Raw genomic sequence first — 17,985 nt, 5'->3', positions numbered from 1 at the left:
CCATCATACCCAGAAACAGGTTGAAGATCCCACAAAATTAATGGAAAAAATATATCAGGAAGCCGAAGCTTTGAAGCTGAATGAAGCCCAAGAAGCGGAACGAAAAGCTAAAGAGACGACGAAGTAGCAAAAGCAAGCAAAGGAAGTAACTGTAGGAGAAGCACATCATGATCAAGGTGATATGTCTCCATGGCCTTCTTCACCTGCTTAGGAACAGCATGATCATCCAATTCCAAGCCCACCACCATCACCAGCAGATAAAGCCAAAGAACCTGAGCCCACAAAGGAGACACAACCTGAACAAAAAGAAGCAACTGAATCTGCACAACAGGCAGCTGCAACACAAGAGAAAAATAAGGAGCTAGGGCCAAAGCCAGACTGGACAGCGAGTCGTGCACCAGAAAACACCACCGAAAATGAGCAAACAAGCGAACAGAAGTCCGAGGAAATACCTTCTACCTCAACACAACAAGAAAAGGCCGAGGCATCCATGAAGCCTTAGGATGACAAAGAAGAAGAAGGCCAGCCACAGCCTCAAGCACAAGAACAACCAGCTGCCATGACATAGCTGAAAGATACACAAGAGACTGCAAAAACATCAAGGCAACTAGCACAAAATGAAGATTGCCAGTCAAATGATGAAGTGATCCCGGAAGTCAACGAGTATGCCAAGAAAATGCAGGACATGACGGAAAGACTCCGCTCAGCAGCACTTAGCCACAGCATAAGGGCTAAAGAACTCGAGATGGTGATTGACGCTCTCCAAGGAGAGCTAGACGACAGATTAAACGTCATCACCAATTTACAAAGGCAAGTGCAAGAATTGAAAGCCAAAGCTGAACAACATCAACTAGCAAGGGAAAAACAACAAAAAGAGATGAAGGAGCTCGGTGATCTACTTACAAAGTTTTCAGATGCTTGCAAATCAAAAGATGAACAGCTGATAGAAGTTACCAACGAACTTCTAACTACAACCCTATCAATTCAAAAAATGAAAGTACAGCTAGATGTAGCGAACGCCTCCCTTCAATACTCAGAGCAGAGAATAAATGATCAGGCAATTTTCCTGTGGCAAATAAAAGTGGAGGGTGAGCTGGTTGAACAAGAACCCAAGGTACTTGATTCTGTTCACAAGAGCACCTTCGGCCCTACAAAAGGATCCTACTTTCTGTCCTGTACCAAGAGTAAGGACCTGGAAAGCACATGAGGAATTAACAAAGAAGCGGCCAACTTGGTTGAACTACCCAAGATTGCTTGCTCCAAAAAAGAGACCGTCGATAGAAGAGTACATGGTGAAAACCCTAACGGGTGCCATGTCCTTCTTCAAAAGTCTACCGGATCTATCATGTGCAATGCTTTATAAAATTTACCAAATTTTTCTCACTTGCATCAAAGTTTTCCATGAGCCAGAGAAAGCAGGCACCCCGTGGATGTCATTCCTCGAGGGTAACAAAGGTTTGTACTACGATCTCACTGGTCAACCTTTCGAAGAAGTCCTCTATGGCCAGATGTATGTTTTTACCTTCTCACAATATGCTAGCATTTGAGAAAGCGTTCTACACGGGGTTCTTCACTTGGCGAATGAAGATATTTGGGCGAGAGATTAGCATCCTGACATAAACATTTGTGGGCTACTCCGCAGTAGAGCTGAACAACAGATTCACTATGCAGTTCTTGTAGGTACCGAATAAAGAGAGGAAGATCAGATACAAAAAGGCCCTAAATACGCATAAAGACCACCTCATTAGCCGTCAAGTGACAACATATTCAAGGAGGAAGTTGTGGCTAATTTCAATTAATGAAGCAAGGAAATACCTATGGATGCAATTACTTGCACTTGAGGATCTCCGTGCATTGATTGCCGAGATATGCCCAAGGGCCATAGGGTGAGGAAGTTTAGGGTTGTTTTCATCATATGTGAAGCAAGGGTGTCTCTCCACATGCAATCACCTACGCTTGCATCTTCAAGCCATGTGGGATTACGCAAGATGCTTCGATGGGCAAAGAATTCATGATTTATTGTTAGTCGGGGTTTGTTGAGAAAAACATTTGTGCTTGGGAGTTCCTTGGTCAACACCTATGCAAAATTTTGGTGCACCTTAGAAGCCCCCTCTTTGGAATTTCATCTCTTGGAGTAGTACATTCATTGCATCGTATCTTGAGGAGGGGTAGGGTGAAGAACTTGCAGGTTGGTTTTGAAAAATGCAAAATAAGGGCATCTCTCCATATGCAATCACCTTTGTAGGAGGGACATCATCTCTTACAGTGCATTTATTGTTGGATATGCCAAAGAGGGGCATGGCCAGGAAGCTATGGGCTATTTTCAGTGGGTGCAAAGCGACGGTGTCTCTCCAAATGCAATTTCATCTCCCAAGGCATGTGGGAAAAAGGGCTACTGAAAAAAGTCATCTGGCTTGGGAATTTCTTTTTTAACATGTATGGAAAAAGTGGTGTGCTTAAGGAGCTTCCTCTTCGAATTAGCCTCTCTTGGAGTGCATTTATTACGACCTATGCCTCTAAGGATCGGGGCAAGGAAGTTGTGGGCTATTTTCAGTTGATGAAAAGAAACAACATGCTTCTAGACACAATCACCTATTCTTGAGGAGCTCCCTATCCTGAACATGTCTTTGAATGCATTGATTGTGAGGTTTGCCCAAAAGATGTAGGGCTAGGAAGCTCTGGCATGTTTTAACAGAAGAGAAGGTAGGTCTCTCCTAATGCAATAACCTAAGTTCCCATATTCAAGGCATGTGAGATTGAAAAAGATGCCATTCTTACGGATTACTCAATTATTGATTGGTTGATTGCATGGCTCCTCCCACCAGACGTGTCAACAAATAATCATTCTAGAAAAATTAGTCCCGGTAGGGCTCAAAGAACACACGTTCAAGCACAGTGACAACGTTCAGGAGAGAGAGAGAGAGAGAGAGAGAGAGAGAGAGAGAGAGAGAGAGAGAGAGATTTGGATTTAGGTTGAGTGCACAGGCTGAAGAGAGACATTCAAGACATGATAACGCTAAAAATATTGGGGAGGATGTTGAAGAACAATAGCCAACTTACGTAAGATAATCATGCATGTAAGAGTCTAAGGCTCTCTCTAGCTAATGATTGCCGAAGGTGGTGGATGGGACAGACCACCGACCCATAGGGCCTAGACCACTAGCGCTCGTAGGGTGAGCACAAAAGGTCCCTCCCCCTCACCTAAAAGTCATGCATGCTATATATTTTTTTGTAAAAGTATTGAGTTAAATTAGAAAAAAGAGAAAATTACAAAGGCCCGATAGGCACAAGAGGGGCAATCCAGGTTTGCACACCCTTTGGTAAGTTTATATTGCTACAGCAACACCTGCTTAGATACCCAAATACCATCTTTGTACACATCCTTCCAAGCTCTGACTCTTGCCGTGGGACACTTGTGAGCTTTCCTTGTAAGTTGGTCCCTTTGGGGCAAGTTCTGCTTGCCAAACCAAATAGAATCCAGCAACCACATACCACATAAAGGAATCCACTGGTCTGAAAGAGTCCATTCCTTTTTCTTTAAACTCAACCAAGCATTCAAGAACCTGCAAGACAAGTCAGAACTCCTTGGGTTAAAGTTAGAATTTGGAGGCTAGAATTTCTTGTAAAGTGAGAGCAGACCAAGAGTTGTAATCCTTGATTCTTAGCTATTGGAATTTCTCTTGATCAAGGTGGCCCAGTGATCATTAGAAGATATAGATATCATTACCCATTTTCTTGCTAGCTTGGTTGCTAGGTGCTGAAGGTTGAGGATTCCCAATCCTCCATTCTCTTTGGGTTTACGAGACAGGTCTTCCATGCCACTTTGGGCACTTTCTTGAGACCTTCTGAGTAGCCCCATAAGAATCTTCTAGCCAATGTAAACACTTTGTTGAGCTGGAACTCAAAAGGATTCCAACAAGACATAAAAAAACCACAGAAGACAGTAAGTAGTGGTTAAGCACAAAAATCCTGGTAGACAGATTAGGTTGGTGATTTTTCCATGTGAATAATCTCCTTCTACATATGTCGAGTACCCAGTTCCATCTCTAGTTGAAGGAGCCTTTGAAGCCCATAGGAATACCCAAAAGCTTGAAGATTTGGCGATCCTCAATTTCTTTACAACCAGCTTGTGTAATTGCAACAGGACCTCGGGGGGTGCACTATGTAATCATGTTAATGTATAACGTGAGTTTGAAAGGAGGGGTTTTAAAATACAAAAATTTTAGGTAATTAAATAGTGATACATTAAAATAAGGGGTTTTTATATTCAGTTTTGGAAAAATATCCTAAAATAAGGGGTCATTTTATTCATTCAAACATGTTAAAAGAGGGGTTGTTTTAATACCTCACAAAACACGTTATATAGGGGGTATTGAATGGTGAACCCCCCAAGAATATGTCAAGGTCCTTTGGACACTTTAAAGCCTATTTTGGAATGGTTGATGTTGGAACCACTAGCAAGAAAAAAACCTTCAAGGAATTCCTAGAAAATTTTCGCTGACTTTTCATCATTTTTTATTATGGCATTAATGTCATGTGCAAACTATTGCAAGCACAGCTAGTCATCACAGTCTTCAACATATAGTGCTTTTAGCTTACCTTGTTGCAGCATGTCCTTACCCAACCAACCAAGAGTATCGGATGAGATAGCATAAAGAAGAGGTGAAAGAGGACAGCCTTGCCTTATAGATCTAGGTAAAGGAAAAGCTTCAGTAAGAACACCATTGATTGAAATCCTGGCAGAATTACAAAATAGTAAATGCACAAATTTTATGAAGACCTTTCCCAAACCCATGTCTTATAGAGTTTGAAGAATGATTTTTGATGTCTACCCTTTAAGATTGTATGTAATTGGATTTCTTCCAATGTCCTCAATTGTCTTTTTTTAGCATCTGATTAAATTGTGATGTTTCATTTCTCTTTAAATGATTGGCTTATTGAGGTAGGGGTGGTTGAGACACACCCTATCTAAAATGTAGCGGTCATATTCCTTTTTCCACAAGTGGGCTATTTCCACGTTGGAAGTATGGCACACAACCCACCATTTACAAATCCCCTTAAAGGTGATTTTAGAAGGCCTATGGAGGGGTCTGTAAGGTCTCTGACCCCAACCAAAAAGAGCACCCTTGTACCATGAAATGATCATAATGGAAAAAAAGTTACTATTTTTAGCAGTTTTCCGAATTCTGTCAGTGCCATGATGTTTAAAATGTTATAAAGCTTCAAAATGTGAATAAAAATAATTTTTGTGAAAATTTTCCAAATATAGTAAGTTTTTGGTCACCCGACCCGTCCAGTCTCGACCGTCTCGAAAATCTGCACCCGTACCCCAAATTTGAAAAAAATGCATTTTCGGACCCCGGGGGCTGCTAAATATGGCAGGTACTCGGGCCAGTACGCCTTAGTTAGAGCTTCGCATGGCAACTTACAGCATCAAAATCCGATTCGTATGACCCGTTTTAGCCTAGAACCAAATTTCCTAAAATTTTGTCCGGGGAGGTATCGGGAGCCCGGGACTGTGTGGGAACAGGTCCCAGGCCACTCCAGATCATCTTTAGCAGCTAGGGGGCGCCCTCTTGCTTTGTGGGAGTCTTGGGAAAGCTGCCAAGCCTGCAACTCAGTCTCAGAACTAGTTAACCAAGCCAACCTGACACTTGGTGGGCAGGGAACTGGACTTGCCATGCTTAACTGGAGAAGCTCCCAGATGCATTTAGCAACCCAGATCGATTTTCAGCTTGAGGAGGCCTATTTAAAGACCTACACACACACACACACATATGCTCACACACACAGTGCACACACACACACCTACACACACTCTGGGAAGGTGCTGCCGGAACACACACCTTTTGAAGGAGAAGCAAGGAGGGAGGTGCTATCGAATTCTCGCCTCAAGAAGCTCGATTAGATCAGAGAATCAAGAGGATTATCAGCCCTTAATCACAGTAACCACGGTTTAATTAATGCTTTCTGCAAATCCTTTTCATTACCGCCTAAATTTCTCGTCTATTATGCTTATTCCTAGTCGTAATTCTCTATAATTACTCTCTAAATTCTCATTAACCATATTCTATTGTGTAATCATCATTCCATAGCTTAATTATCAGCCATTCATCACTCTCAATTAATGATTAGAGAATAATTACCAGAATTTTCTCTCTCTAGGCAGTATAGTAATTAATCGGTAAGCTAGTAATTGTGTAGATTGATGAGAACCACTCTTTCTATCACGCATTAATATTGTAGGTGATTTAGATTCATCTCTGTTATGCATTAAGATATACTTAAGGTAAGATTCATCTGTCATTAAGTCTCTAAGAGATGGTTTTTTTCTCACACCTATGCATGCGGTGACTCTGCACCCTCTAATTGCTAGGAAAGAGATTAATCATACTTAATTCATCTCTCTGATAATTCCTTAGTGAAATCCTATTATTCTTAATCATGTAAGCCGAGTAATTATCTTTAGAGCCGGTTCCCATAGGATTATGTGCCATCCTTAATGATTGCTTTATGAAAAATCTAGATCTATCATATAGGAGGGATTAATTAATGTCACTAATCTACCCATTGGACTGTTATGATGCTTGCGAACCTGGGCTCTTTCTCCAAGCTAATCATTTAAAGTAGTGAGAAATGGCCCCGGTTAAGAGGACTCGCTTCGGTGGTGCCCACGATCGTGAGGCAGGAACGAGCAATGTCAACGGGAAGGGGAAGGCTCCCATGGAGGAACAAATACTGGCCATCTCACGGGCCATCGATGAAGAAGGGGAAGAGGTAGATCATATTTTTATTCAAGTTGTTTAAACTAACATTGCATATGCTAGTTAGGAATGCTCATATCCCCAAACATGTTGGAGGAATCCGACGGAAACCTCGGCATTGAAAGCATTGTACATTAAGTTCTAAAGTAGGAAGGAAATGATTGATGGGAATGCTGTTGCAATAGGAAAGAATGTCTGCTAGGGAAAATTTAGCTCGGCATGTTCATTCTATTTCCAATGTTGAATTAGTCATGAACCCCTTCCTGATCACAGGGGCAGAGTTCCTGGTTAAGGGCTCTTGAATCCACGACTGCTGGTTAAGCGGTGGATACCCACGTCTGCTGGTTAAGCAGTGGGAATGTCCATGTCGTGCTTTCTATGCGGTGGACATACCTAGTTGTATGGGCAGCTAGGCGACAACGGGAGGAGTGAACTCTCGCTGGAGGGGGGATGTTGTACCTCCAGAACATTGGAATTTTTATGAATAAGTTTGAGTAGAATTTTTACTAGAGTTCTGTCTTGGTGTTGTTTGCAATACTGGTTGAAGGGCTGTATTAACGAACAATGTGATTCGGAATTAAACAAGGAATCTTTATGTTGAACAACCTTTGTGGTAGTAATTAGGTCACACAAGGAAGTGTGAGTGTGGGGGTGGAAAGTGGGGGCTTGGCTCAGGTTGCCAATGCCTACGAGATGGGTGGTCCCGATTGGTCGGGAACTCTCTGTCCCCATTGTGCTTACTTCGATATTGGTATTACTCATTGCCCCTAGAGCGGCGAATCCTCGAGAGTACGTGCCTCTGAAACATGGGGAAAAAGGCACTCGGGGTTTCTCTCCTCTTGGAAGGTGAGTCTTAGGATCGCTAGATAGTTCGAGTACGCTTCCCCTGCGAGGTGGAGCTAGATCTCCCTGCTAGTAGGTTCGAACTCGACTCACTTTGTGATGAGAGATCGTCCGCTAGTCGAATCCTGAACCATTTTGTTTGCTTCCGCAATAGATCTAGTGGCCACCAGGTTTACCATCAGATCCGTTGTTTGATACGACGGGGTGGGGACCTCACAGGGTCCTCCTCAGCACTATCTAACATGGGGTGTTAGTGGTGGGATCTATGGCATGGGTTGCCGGTGGGAATCTTGAGGGGGGTGAGTAGTGGAAAAAAATGGCCCATGAATGGTAGCCACACGTCTCAAACCCCTGACCCCTGCCTTGGGAGGTTGATGGTGTAACAACTCACTTGTGCGCAACTATGCTTGCGCATGCATTTGGAAGGCATGCGGGTTAGTAGATGCAATCACCTATGCAGCCATCTTGAAGGCATGTGGTTTGGCAAATGAAATCACCTACACAGCCATAGATGCAATCACCTACGTAGGCATCATGAAGGCATGCGGCTCTATGCAAGACATTGATATGGTCTTGAAACTTCACTCTGATGTTGTTAGTCAAGGGTTGTTGTAAGAAATTTTTGTGCTTGGCAATGCCTTGGTCGATATGTATGCTAAATGTGGTGCACTTCAGAAAGCACAAAACATGTCTAAGGAGCTTCTTGTCCCGAATGCCGTCTCTTGGAGTGCATTGATTGCAAGATACTCACAACAAGAGCAGGGCCAGAAAGCACTTGGTTGTTTTCACCGGATGCAAAGAGCAGGCGATACGTATGCTAAATGTGGTGCACTTGAGAATGCACAAAATGTGCCTGATGAGCTTCTTGTCCCAAATGTTGCCTCTTGGAGTGCATTGATTGTGGGATACACACAACAGGATCAAGGACAAAAATCTCTTGGCTATTTACAACAGATGCAAAGTGAGGTCCTCACAAAGCATCCTTGAGGAGCTTCTTGTCTCGATGGCAAGCAAGGTCTCTCCATATGCAATAACCTACGCCTGTGCAAGCATCTCAAAGGCATGTTGATTAGCAGATGCAATCGCAGGCAGGGTCTCTCTCCCGAATGCCATCGCTTGGAGTGCATTGATTGCGAGATATGCACAACAAGAGTAGGGCCAGAAAGCTTTCGGTTGTTTTCAGCAAATGCAAAGTGGGGTCCTCTCTCCAGATGCAATCCCACAAGCATGCATCTTGAAGGCATGTGGCTGTACGCAAGATGCTGATATGGGCTTGAAAATTCTCTTTAATAGTGGTTGTTGCAAAAAATTGCCCATGTTTGGAAATGCCTTGGTCGATATGTGTGCCGAATGTCGTGCGGGATTTTGTCTCTTGGAATGTTATGACTGCAAGATATCCTCGACATGGGTCGCGCCGAAAGCTGTGGGCTATTGATATGGGCTTAAAAATTCACCCTCATATTGTTAGTCAAGGGCTGTTGCAAGACATTGTCATGCTTGGTCAATACGTATGCTAAATGTGGTGCACTTCATAAAGCACAAAATGTGCCTGAGGATATTCTTGTCTCGAATGGTGTTTCTTGGAGTGCATTGATTGCAGGATATGCACAACAAGAGCAGGGACAGAAAGCTCTCGGCTATTTTTAATGGATGCAAAGCGAGGGCCTCTGTCTAGATACAGTCACATATACGTGCATCTTGAAACCATGTGGCTTTATGCAAGATGTAGTACGGGCTTAGAAATTTTCTATGATATTGTTAGTCAAGGGCTGTTGCAGAAAGTTCTCGTGCTTGGAAATGCCTTGGTCGATACATATGCTAAATGTGGTGCACTTCAAAAAGAACAAAACGTTCCTGAGAAGCTTCCTGTCTCAATGGTAGGTAGGGTCTCTCCAAATGCAATCATCTATGCCTGCGCAGACATCTCGAAGGCATCCAGGACATCAGATGCAATCGTAGGTAGGGTCTCTCTCCAAATGCAATCAACTACACCTACACAGGAATCTAGAAGGCATGTGGGTCGGTAGATACAATCAAGTACGCAGCCATAGATGCAATCACCTACGCAGGCATCTTGAAGGCATACGGGTCAGCAAATGCAATCACCTTCATAGCCATAGATGCAATCACCTATGGAGGCATCTATGCAAGATGTAGATGTGGGCTTAAAAATTCACCATCATATTGTTAGTCAAGGGCTGTTGCAAGAAATTTTCGTGCTTGGCAATGCTTTGGTCAATACATATGCTAAATGTGGTGCACTTCAAAAAGCACAAAACGTGCACGAGGAGCTTCCTGTCCCAAATTTGTCTCCTGGAGTGCATTAATTGTAGGATATGCACAATAGGAACAGGGCCAAAAATCTCTCAGTTGTTTTCAATAGATGCAAAGCGGGGGCCTCTCTCCAGATGCAATCACGTACGCGTGCATCTTGGGCATGTGGTTGTACGCAATATGCCAATATTGGCTTGAAATCTCCCTTTAATAGGGGTTGTTGCACAAAATTGATGTGCTTGGCAATGCCTTGGTCAATATCTATGCCAAATGTGGTGCGGGATGTTGTCTTTTGGAATGCTATGATTGCAGGACATTCCCAACAACGGTCAGAACGGGAGCTCTGTGTTGTTTTCTGCAAGTGATTGAGGAGCTTACTATTCAGAACAACGTTAACTAATTGCAGGATACGCACAACAGGAGCAGGGCCAAAAAGCTCTTGGTTGTTTTCAAGGGATGCAAAGCGGGGGCCTCTCTCCAGATGCAATCACATACGTGTGCATCTTGTTGTACGCAAAATGCTGATATGGGCTTGAAAATTGTCTTTAATAGGGGCTGTTGCAAAAAACTACCGTGCTTGGCAATGCCTTGGTTGATATATATGCCAAATGTGGTGCAGGATGTTGTATCTTGGAACGCTATGATTGCACGATATGCCCAACAAAGGCCCGGGCGCAGAGAGCTCTGGGTTGTTTTTTGCAAGTTCTTGAGGAGTTTACTATTCGGAATGGTGTTAACTGATTGCAAGATACGCACAATAGGACCAGGGATGGAAAGCTCTCAGGTATTCTCATTGGATGCAAAGTGAGGGCCTTTGTCCATATGCAATCACCTATGCATGCATCTTGAAGGCATGTGGCTCTATGCAAGATGGTATATGGGCTTAAAAATTCGCTCTGATATGGGTATGGCAAAAAAGATCTGGTCTACTTTCACCAGATGCGAAGTGAGGTCTCTTGGAGTGCTCTGGGTTACTTTAGACAAATGCAAAGTGAGGGTTTCTCACATTGTGATTGTTGGTGAAGAAATATCGTACCTGGCGGTGCTTTTGGTCTACTTGTATGTCAAATGTGGTGCTCCCACGAAACCCAAAAAAGCTCTTCATGGGCTCTCCCTACGGAATGTCATCACCTTGAAGGCATTGATTGATGAATATGCCCAAATTTATTGTGACAAGGTATAAGCTCAAGAAACGGATGCAAACAGAAGACTTTTGTCCAAATTTATTCACCTATGCTTGCACCTTGAAGGCCAGTGGTCTGTTGACATGGGTCATGCTTGGTAGTGCTTGGTTGATATGTATGCCAGATGTGGTACTATCATGAAATCATGAAAAGATAAAAAGTTCTTGATTGTCATTCTCTCTAGAATGTCATCACCTGCAAGGTGTTGGTTGCAAGATATACCCAATATGCCCATCACAAGAAAGCTCTTTGACTGTTTTTACAGAACCTCTTTCTCCAAATACATTCACCTACACTTACACCTTGAAGGCCTGTGGCCTTATGAAAGACTTTCACATGGGTATCAGATTTCACGATGTGATTGCTAGTCAACATTTGTTGGAAGTACGATTTCATGCTTGTTGGTGGTTTGATCGGTATACAAAATGTGTTGTCCTCACAATGGCACAAAAGTTTCTTGAAGGGTATCTCCCTTGGATGTCGTCTCTTGCAGCGGGTTAAGTGCAGGAGATGCCCAACATAATTGATGCAAGGAAATGCATTGGCGATAGACATTCAATCGTGCGGTGAGTAAGATTTATCATTTTTTTATTTTTGACACTGAGAACATAGTTAATGAACGCACTAAAAATTGCACGTTGCTGTCGTGGGAATGGCACGTTCCCTCTTAATATAAAAATTGGGGAGGATTGTGCAAACTCCCCCGTGCAAGGAGACTTGCATGTTTTTTTTGAAACATAAAAATGGAACAACAAACAATTAATAACATTGACATCTTGTATGATCATGAACATTGAGCTTGACAAAAATCTAACCCTCCTTATGGTTTTTGCCAAGGTACCCCTCTGAAGCACTACGATCGGTATTCCATTTTTGTGAGGACACCTTTGAACTAGGACAATATGTATCCCAAACACACTCTCATGTTAAAAAATCCAACATGCTTTCATAATCTCTCTCTCTCTCTTGCCATTTTCATGTCTCTCCTCCCAATTAATAAATATCTTAGACATAATTAATAACAACAAATAATCAAATTTTTCTCATTTGATAACGGTTGAAATGGCATATATAGTTTCCAATAGTTTGGTCAATCTTCATTCAATGCGAACGCAGCTAACGTAGCAATCTAGTTACTTCTCAAAAATCTGACGACACCGTGGCTCTAGTGAATCGTGCTCAGAGTTCTTCACCGTAGGATCCAAGGCTAAGTGGGAGCCCTCTATGAGAAGAAACCCAAAAACTTGTGTGAAGAAGAAGAAGAGAATTTTAACGTGGAGAGAGAGAGAGAGAGAGAGAGAGAGAGAGAGAGAGAGAGAGAGAGAGAGAGAGCATGTCTGGCTTGGTGGTGTTTTGATTTATGTGTATGCCAATAAGGTGTGAGAGAGGTTTCCGCCATTGCACATGCCATTGTCATGAGAGTGATTGGCAAACAATTTTCTATACAGTATGCATCCTCCTGGAATGATCGCCTGCGATGCACGATGTAGAATATCATGAGCTTTAGGTCAGGCGCCTACGCAACAACTAGGTGTGAATGGGGGGTAGGGGACTGTAGCCCCCTCTCTCAAGTTCGTGGTCCCTTTTCCCAATTGCACCTAGCTATGTATGCAGTCACAAGAAGATTAACAAATTTTCTCATGAAGAAAAACAGAGTCTTTTTCAGTGTTTTTCATACAATGCATAACATCATGAGTTTTTGCTCGAGAGGCACCGCATGCCTAGCTAGGGGTGATTGGGAGCAGGGGACCACTGTTGGAATTAGGGTTGCAGAGAAACACACAGCGCTTGCAGAAGATGAAGGAAGCTCAAGGCACACAATAGAGAGTGTGTTACTCAGTGTGCAATGGAAAGAGAGATAGCCCTAGAGTGATGGGCATATATACAATGCATGGGGGAAAAAACCTCCTAAAGAGGGAAAAAATGCCCCGGCGATCGTAGTGTGTTCACACACATCACTACCACATGTTTGCTGCCAATGCTTAGACCGTGGGCTATGCATAAATTTGCTGACGTGTGAGACTGAAAACTGAATATCTAGCCTCATGTTGCATACATAAATGAGGCAGCCAACAATAGTTTGGTAAAGAGTGACATCAGCAGGATGGCGAGCATCATGTAGACTCATCTTCAAACCTGTTTCCATGGGAGTGGCAATAGGTTTGCAATCCTCAAGTCCAAACTTACATAGCAATGTCTCTATGTAACTTTTTTGACACAAGGCAATACCACCATCACATTGCTTAAACTGTATACCCAAGTAATGATGCAACAACCCCAAATCTTTCATCTTGAAAGTAGCATTCAAATCAGCCTTAAATTCAGCAATATGTCTCTCAGTTGGTCGAGTGATCAGCAAATCATCAACATAAAGAACCACAATGAGAAGTACATCACCCTCACGCTTTACATACAATGTGCTTTCTGTTGGACTATTACGAAAGCCTCGTTTAACCAAATGAGTGTCAGATTTCTCATACCAAGCACGAGGAGATTGCTTCAACTCATACAAAGCCTTCTTACATTTGCACACTTTGTCCTCTTGTCCTTTTATGACAAAACCGCGAGGCTGCGTTACATAAACTTCCTCAAATATGTCACCATTCAAGAAAGCAATAGCAATGTCTGATTGATGTACATCCCAACCAAAATGAGCTGCCAATGCACATAGAAAATGCACGGTAGTCATACGACAAGTGGGAGCAAAAGTCTCTTCATAATCTATGCCTTTTTGCTGTGCCTAACCCTTTGCAACAAGTCGAGCCTTATGGCGATCGATCTCACCATCCGGCTTGCGTTTCAACTTGTAAACCCACTTCGTACCAATGGCCTTTTTTCCAGGAGGCAAATCACATAAAGTCCATGTGTCATTCTCTATAAGTGCATCATATTCTGATTGCATGGCAGCCATGCAATTTTCTGAATTCTGTGCTTCATCAAAAGACAGAGGCTCCTCAACATCATGTAAACTAGACACAGCCAAAGCATAACAATCTGATGCATAAGATGCATGGCGAGAGCCTGAATGAGTACGACTAGACAAAGGTGCATCCAATTTACTATCACGCAAAGTGTGCACCAGCCATTTTGGCATACTTCTAGCTTGCTCATTTTCAGCCCTTTCCTCATCAAGTACATTATGTACATCTGCATCAGTAATAGGCTGATCTAAAACATTTTCAGAAACCCCCATAGGCTGTACATTTGCCTCATTAGAACTTACATTCGTATTTCCACCACTGAAAAGAGGCAACAAAGTGTCACAAATGTCCCGTGAGCTTACATTACTGTCTTTAGTACATGACAGCAAGGGCTCAACAGAATCTTCCACAACCACTACATCCCGTGAAACCAGAATACGTTTTGTTTGTGGATGATACAACCTGTAACCTTTGCTTTCAGCACTATAACCAAGAAAAATACATTTGAATGCCTTATCATCCAATTTTCTGCGCTGCACTTGTGGCACCAAAGCATATGCCAAACAGCCGAAAACACGCATGTGCTCAATAGAAGGCTTTCTATCATGCCATGCTTCATATGGAGTAATAGACTGCAAAGCTTTCGTACACCTGTTAAGTACATAAGTGGCACACATGATGGCCTCAAGCCAAAAAGAATGCAGCAAAGCTTGACTTTTGACCATACATCGTGCCATTTCCGTCATTGACCTGTTTTTCCTCTCAGCAACACCATTTTGCTGAGGTGTATAAGGAACTGTACATTGGTGTTTTATCCCACGACTAGCCAGAAATGCATTAAATTCATGAGACATATACTCCCCCCCTCGATCGGAACGAAGAGTGCCCATAGTACATTTCGATACATTTTCAACCATAGCCAAAAATTGTTTGAAGCACATAAAAACTTCGGACTTCGCTTTAATACTAGGTTGGTAATGGGACACTTTTATGTCCTGTTAAGTGACCATTTTCCTTGAATTATGTCAAGAGTTTCAAAATGGATTTTGAGGTGCTATCTATCTAGAAAGTTGTCTCATGAGCCGAAAAAAACTCGACATTTTTTTGGAATATCAATTCCATCTTTGACTTTGTCCTTGCACAACATTTCACAACCTAAACTGTGTGAAAAACGGGTCTTGTTTTTGGCTTTCTTCAACTTTTTGCAACTATACCACTCTAGAATTCATGTTTGTGAGGTCTATAATGCTAGAGAACTATCTTTAGTAGTCCTCAACATGTCATGATGCTTCTAAGGAGAAATAAATGTTAAAGTTGTAAGTTATGACCAAAGTACAAAAATTGTCAAATCCTGTTTTTTAGCCAATTTTAGCTCTTCTATGATTTTTTTGGTGGCTTTCATGATATCCAAATGCAGTTTTGATTTTCTATGTCGCATATTGTAACATAAAGCTAATATTCCTTGAGTTTTGGGGCACCTAATACCCTATTTTGCATAGTAGACACCGATGGTTGATTTTTCAATTATAGAAGAAAACGAAACATTCTAGTATATCAAGTATAGCTTTTTCAATATTGTTAGTTTCTTGTGACAACTACATGCATTTTGTAGGTAGTAACCATATCTAGTCATAAGAATCAAATTTGGCTAGATATTGAACAGTTTCTATGGGATTCTACAACTCATAATGTTGAACCCAGTTTTTTCATGTTTGCTGTATTTAGCACTTCATCTTTGTCCCCAAGATTCCCCTTGGTAAGAGATGTAATATTCTTCATGGCTCCTTATGAACCTAAAGGACAATAGGGAACTAAGAAAACATGCATATATTATTTTTATTGAGCGTGGCTATAGAAACTATGATGATAGGTTTGCAGAATGGTAAAAATTCAACTTTTTTGTACCTATTTCTTTTGGCAAAACACAAAATAGTGAGTGAGAAGCAATCATATGTTTTGATCACCAATCCATTCAAGTTAACTAGGGAATTTATCTCAAGTCCTACAAAAATCCCTAATCTTATTTTTACGCAACAAAACGTACGAAATGACTGTTTTGATGAAAATGTACTAGTCCATCAACTTTGGAGGCTTGGTGTGACCAAAAGATGAGAAATTTTACAAGTTTCTTATTTTTTACATGTGTAGTAGGCCTTGAACTATAACCTCATGAAAGGATTTTACAAAATGAGTGGATCTACTATGGTTTTGGAGGTTTTTTTCAACACCCTGAAAGGACACTTTTATGTTCTGTTAGGTTACCAACCTAGTGTTAAGCGAAAATACCCATGCATGCTGGAGTAATCATCAATGAAAGTCACGAAGTACAGGTAATTGCCCAAGGAGAGAGTTTGCATGGGCCCACAAACATCACTATGCACAAGCTGCAACCTGCATGTGGCCCGTACCCATGCATGCCTGGAGTAATCATCAAAGAAAGTAACGAAGTATAGGTAATTGACCAAGGACGAAGTTTGCATAGGCCCACAAACATCACTATGCACAAGCAGCAACCTGCATGTGGCCCGAACTGAACCATCCTTTGGAAACTTAGAACACTGCATCTTACCCAAAATACAGCCCTCACAAACATGTTTGACAGGTGCTTCAAGAGGCAACAAAGAAGCAACCATATCAGATTTCTGCAAACGCAGCAAACTGGCAAAATTCAAATGACCAAAACGTGCATGCCAAAGTTTTGCATCTGAAATAGCCCTCGAATCTGCAACAGCATTTGCAAAATTTTGTCCACACTTGTCATACAAAGTGAGATTATACAGCCCACGGCACAAAAGCCAAGATGCAACAATTTCATCAACCAAAACTGAGATCATGAACTGTACATCTGTCATCCACAAATTTTACTACAAGTCCAAGTCTAGCAAGTGCGGATACAGACAAGAGATTCTTCTTGATCCCTAGTACATAAAGTGCATCAACAAGTGTGAAAGAATTTCCATTAGTAGAAGTAAGCACAATCTTTCCAACTCCCTGAACTGGATAAGAGGCATTGTTGGCACAAGTGACTGAATTCCCATGAGGGACAGACTCGAGAGAGGTAAACAATTCACGATGTGAGGTAATATGCTTTGTAGCACCACTATCGCAATACCACATATGTGAATCTGCAGCGACTGACAAGCATGCATCATGGACAACAGGATTGTAAGTGCACTCTGCGCTAAAAGCCCATTCTGCATCAACATTAGCATTAAAGTCTCCTTTCACAGAAGACTCAACAATGGCTACATTTGTAGTGGAACCAGCATTTGTAGTGGAACCACCCTCTTTCTTCTTAGCCTCTTTGGCCTTCAACTTAGGACACGACTTGATCAAGTGATCATTAGCTTTACAATAATGGAAACACATCTTCTTTTTGCCCTTATCACCAGAATTTTGAGACGAATTGCTGCTAGCAGAAGCATTAGGAACATAATTTTTGCCACTCGCAGCAGAACCATAAGAAGTGGCTGCATTGCTTTTACCACCCTTTCTTTGAGAAGCAATAAAAGCCTGTTCAACTGCATGCTACCTAGTCCTGTTTTTTCTGGAAAGTGACTCTTGTAACAGCAATGTGCATAATGCATCAAACTTGACAACTTCAGGATTTCCTTGGGTCATAAGTCTCCAAGTACTAGCAAAAGTCTGGTAAGAATCTGGTAAGGCATCAAGAACAGTCTGCACAAGGGAACTGTCTGAAATGACTTCACCTACAGAAATAAGTTGCTCATTGATATCCTTGACACTAGCAAGGAAAGTGTCCATATCATCTTCCTCATGCATAATCTTCGACTCCAACTCTTTACGCAACAAAGCAATTTTAGCCTCATTGCGGCTTGCATAAAGAGCTGCTAGAATATCCCAAGCATGTTTTGCAGATCTCTCTGAACGAATGTGAGGAACAATGGTGCGCTTCACAGACAATGCAATCAATGCATGAGACTACGCATCCTTAACATCCCAACGAGCTTGTTCTGCCGTAAGCAAAACAACTCTAAC

This window comes from Adiantum capillus-veneris, chromosome 27 (genome assembly GCF_014529385.1).
Source record: "Adiantum capillus-veneris isolate H3 chromosome 27, ASM1452938v2, whole genome shotgun sequence".
NCBI lineage: Eukaryota > Viridiplantae > Streptophyta > Polypodiopsida > Polypodiales > Pteridaceae > Adiantum > Adiantum capillus-veneris.
The sequence above is the reverse complement of the archived record's forward strand: the minus strand, read 5'-3'. Positions refer to the sequence as shown.